This window comes from Eucalyptus grandis, chromosome 8 (assembly GCF_016545825.1).
Source record: "Eucalyptus grandis isolate ANBG69807.140 chromosome 8, ASM1654582v1, whole genome shotgun sequence".
Lineage (NCBI taxonomy): Eukaryota > Viridiplantae > Streptophyta > Magnoliopsida > Myrtales > Myrtaceae > Eucalyptus > Eucalyptus grandis.
Genome location: NC_052619.1, coordinates 48,566,713 through 48,571,945, shown reverse-complemented (window position 1 = coordinate 48,571,945; position 5,233 = coordinate 48,566,713).

Below are 5,233 nucleotides of genomic sequence, written 5' to 3'. Positions count from 1 at the left end.
TATTTTCATTGTAGTGACATAGAAAGAGAAATAAAAAAAAGATAGTTCATTCTTACATATATAAATGATAAGTGTCATTAAATCATTAATCGTTATGATTCTCTTGCATAAATGCGGTCCTTTTCTCCCATAAGAAATTCTTTGAATTTGGAAAGTGAGACAAATTACATTCGGTCTTTCTCTTACAAGATAGGTTGAAATGAGTATTAAATTAAGTTCTGCTCGACATAGCTAACTTTAGTGGCCCAACCTAGTATTCTATTTTACTATAACGTCTTGTTTCTCTTAAATGGAGCACTGATAGAACAATACATACATGCACAATAATTTAGACCATTTTGCCATTTGAAAAGTGGTTGTTTGTCAATGATGAGTGTGTGCTAAAAACTGTTTTATTTGTCACTACATTAATATATCTAACTATTGTTGGTTTGTTGATGGATTTATGATTAAGGGATAACCAAACTTAAAGAAAGAATTGAAATAATATATAAATGATATCATTGACCATTCGTTGAAGGGCGATGGGAAAACAAAAATATGAAACATATGAGCCCTGTACTATATGTGCATTTGTGCATATATAGTTAAAGCTTGTGACATGTGAATTAGAAGGGAATTTGAGGGCATAAAGAATTGTGAGGGCTAAATATTGTGTGAGTGATTGGGCGGTATTGGAGGTTGAGAAACATTGAAAGTATTTAAGTGACTCAAGTATGGTAATAATCTCCATTGATTGTTTGATTTCTAGTGCAATCATGTGCTACTCTCCTCATGAAATAGGTTACACTAATCGAATTACATTTATTCATTGTCCAATCTATTTCTTTTCTTTTTTTTAATTATGATATTCGATTGGTTGGTTTTGCCAAAATTTATCGAATCTAGTTTAAGCTAAGTTGAAGCAGATCGATGACAACAAAAGAAGGAAAGGTGGAATCAACAAATTTGTGCAAAGGATTTCGATTTTTAGAAGATGTAGATTAATGATTATCTATACCATAGGATTTGCAATTATCCTTGTTCGAAGAGAAGCCATAGTAGATGAAGCAAGTTGATTGGAATTTGTTGATAGACTAGTGTTGGGTGTTACTGGGCTGATGTTGTCTTGCAATGTTGTTTAGCATCATGAAAGAGAATACCACTACAAGATTTATGAATGCCTTGTCAAATGCATAAGAGAAGTCCTTTAAAAAAAAAGGTTTACTATGTTTATTTGACTTAAAGATGAACGGTTATGCATTGTGTCACTTAGTGTATCAATGAATTATGGTCGTTAATCAATTAAGTTTGATTGAGATTGATTTTGGTGATGATATAAATACTTTGATTCTATAATCCTCATTACCTAATTGTTAGAATATTATTGTTTCTACTGTTAGTAGTTCCTTTGAGCTAAAAAGCTTGATGTTTGATGAGGTTCATGATTCAATCTTGAGTGAGGACCTTCATAGAAGGGGATCTAGTAAGCTTGTGCATGTTGTTTAGTAAGTGGAGGTAGAGAAAAAACTAGTACTTGCCTTAGCAAGAGTAGTGTGAATTTGAATAGTTGTAGTCAACCTAAGATTGGTGGTGTTATTTGTTAAAAAAAATGAAAAGAGAGGGGATCTTAGAAGGGATTGCCTAAAGCTGAGAAATGAGAAGAATAATGGAATTAGAGTTGAGTCTACAAATGATATTGCACCTGTAACTCACATTTTGGATGGTGTTGATTATGTTTTGTCTATCACTAAGGATTTGTCATTGGCCAAATAACCAATAGATTTTGGTGGTCCATGTTACATCAAATATGATATGGTTTACCTATTAATGCATGAATAGTGATAAAGTGTAGTTGGGGAACAATGTTGAGTGTGGTCTCACGAGTGTTGGCCATGTTAGAATTAGAATGTATGACAATATCAGACAAAGACATTGCTTGGTGTGGGACATATTTTAGAGTGGAAGAATAATGTGAGTTTCTTGAGTGACATGTATTCAACTACATGTCGGTATATTTTATGACGTGAAGTTCTAAAGATTGCTCGAGGTACTCTAATGGCAATGAGAAATCAAACACTGTGACCACCATGAGTTTCAATGGAAGATAGCGATGGATTTCGTTGCAATGTGATCGAATGTATCAATCTAAGGGAAGAGAAATCTGAAGGTTTTAAGTGAATGGAGTCTATTGTATGGTTAAATGGTTGAGGAAGTGAATGTATGCAAATGTCGTAACTCGAGCAAATGGTAGAAAGTGGAGTTCAACACAATCATTAGAGAAACATGTAGATTGTAAGGCCCATTCATTGCAAATGTTCATAAGTTGTCGCAATTTCTTTTGAAGAGTGTTAGATTTACACTACTAGTTGTTCATGATTACTCAAGGAGAACTTGGTTATTTATGTTGAGGCATAGGTTTGATGCTTGTGTCAGGATTGAGTAGTTGAGAGTTTTGATCAAAACGAAGACTAGTAATGTGGTCAAGCATGCATGGACTGCTAATAACACGGAATTTTGGTTGGAGCTATTAAATGAATTAGGCATGAAAAAATGTATAGTGAGACATTGTGCAATAGTTTTTCCCAAGAACATAAAGGTCATGACTTTCTTTGTCTCTCTAATTTGTGAGTTTGTACATTAAAAGAAAGTGTAAATCCAAACACCATTTCATTGTTCTACAGTTTTTATATCCGTCATCCTGTTTGACAGTGAGCAGGGCTTGCTATCGATGAAGAACAGCTTCGACTCCTTGCGTTGTCTTTCTGCTCTTTCTTGCCCGTTATGACGGAAAGCAACGGTTGTGCGGTGTGAGTTTCTGAGTTTCTTTGTCAAGAGAAAACACACTGAGACTGATATTCCAAACGTCTGCTTCACTCCACCATGACGCCACCATTTAAAACTTGCCCTTAAGTTCAGAGAGAGAGAGAGAGAGAGAGAGAGAGCTATTTACAGCAAACGGCGGCTCATGACGCCGTTTTCGTAGCTTCGGTCCCTCCCCTCATCGCACATTTCAAAAGAGACGGAGGACGGACAACGCCAAAATGAGTCCAAGACTCCAAAGTCAATCTTTATATTTTGTTTAATATGTTTCAGGGAAGAAAAATGTATCATGCAAACACGTGAATGCCTAAAAAAATCAAGAAACTAATTTGAAGGAAAAAAAGTGGTAATATAAATAGGTCGGCTCATCCAACCCCACAACCGCCATTCCTTTGCGTTCCCATCATCATTTCTCCTTTGATCCGACCTTCCCTCTTTCGTTACTCGAATATTTCTTTTTTCAAATTTATGCGACTATTTTAAATATAAGTCCTTAAAAAAAGGGTCAAGTCTTGCCGACTTAGTTGGTGGAACTAATTAATGTTCATAAATTACTTTGTATGTCTTAGGTGTGATTAATGGTTAATCTCGCATAATTAATGTGAATTCTGTGGGTTTAGCTGTAGGTGAAATATCCCAACATGTGGGTCCATGTTAAAAGCACATAAAAATGTTGACCCTACTCAAGTTACTAAGTAGACTAGGATAACTTTAGCAATGCTAGAGCTAACCAAGAGCACACCTAGACTTTGATTAAGTATAATCCATTGATCTCTATGTCAATTTTAAATTTTTATTGTCTCTTTCAATATGATTGTTTGCTAACTACTTGTTTATTCTTGAAAGTGGATAAATTCTATAGAGTTTTGTTAGATTCATTACCGGTGGAGAGAGTGTTTGACATATTGCTTAAAGCATCATACAGTATGACATTTCAATCTCTAGACATGTTCTCTCGAATGATGGGGTTCTATTTGTGCAAAATTGCTCAAAATTGCTCCTTACAAATCATTGACTTGACAATAAGAATTATTAAGGTTCAACTAATCAAAGATCCTGGTCAAACATTGCAGTCGTTGTACTTTGAATTGACAGACAAATCATGCACAAAAAATAGTAACAAAAACTTGATGATTTGGTTCTAAAATTGATGAATGAAGCCACTAATGACAACATAAGTATTTCCCAAAGAATAAGGGCAAGTGTTTGGTTGACAAAAGGAAATAAACAACGAAAATGACTTGAAATAAATTGCTCGGAAATGAAAAAAAATTGCAAGGAAGTAAGTACGTTTTTTTTTTGGTCGGAAACTGAAATATATATTAGATGGGAAACGATTTACATCCTGCTCATATAGCATCCGAGAGAATGATATCGACAAAAGGGGAGGGGGAAATATAAGCCGGTGTCTAGATGGGCCAATAGATCGTGAGCTTTAGCGGCCCGCCAGCCGCTAGGTTGGCATCTCTACAAGCGAAGCGAATGAAAAATTAGGGCAACTCGAAAGAAGATCGTGGAGAGCATAGAAGAGGCGCCTCTCGTTCCGGGGTTGCGGGCGACGATTCCGAAGGATCTCCACCAGCTTGGAGGCAGTCCGATTCAATCGAACTTCGCGACGATGAAAGCCCCGATTGATCAAATGTTGGAGAGCTCGAATAAGGGCAAATATTTCCGCCCGAAAAGCCGAAAGGGCCGTGGCCGTAAACATATCGGTAAGATTTCCTTCATGATTTCTGTAAATACAAGGCGATGTGCCGTGCTGTTCGCCAGAATGAAAGATCCATCAACATTACATTTGATAGTGCCCCGAGTCGGAGGTTTCCATTGACGTTCCACACCGACTCTATCATCTTTTCCTCGAGTTTGACAGGTTGGGGACTTGAAAGTGCGGCCGTTGATGAGAGCATTTTCCACGACGCGAGTAGGATCAAGGGTCTTACGTCGGAAGATGGCATCGTTTCGCCGACGCCAAGTTTCCCACATCGAGATAGGCAATCTCTTCAAAACTTGGGAGATCCGAGATAGAGCAGCTCGAAGCTACCCATTCCTCCGGGCGTCGGACGAGGTAAGTGAGATAGGGATTTTAATCTTTTGATGATTCCAAATTCCTCTCGTCCAAGGACAATAGAAAAAGAGATGTTCTAGGGTTTCGGGATTGTTCAGATTGCATAGACTACTGGTTTGGGTTTGGGGCAATGTGTCAGAGAAATAAGTTAGCTCGGGTCGCGAGAGAATTTTTACATGCTAACCACATAAACACTTTAATCTTTGGGGCTGCTGTCATATGCCATATCTTTTTCCAGAGATGAGCAGGGTTTTGGTAGGAGGATGAAGCCGAGGTGTGAGGGTGACTAAGGTTTGAAGATAAATAGTGGTAACAACTCTTAACTGAGAAATCCCCTGATGTAGTTTCCGTCCACACTATTTGATC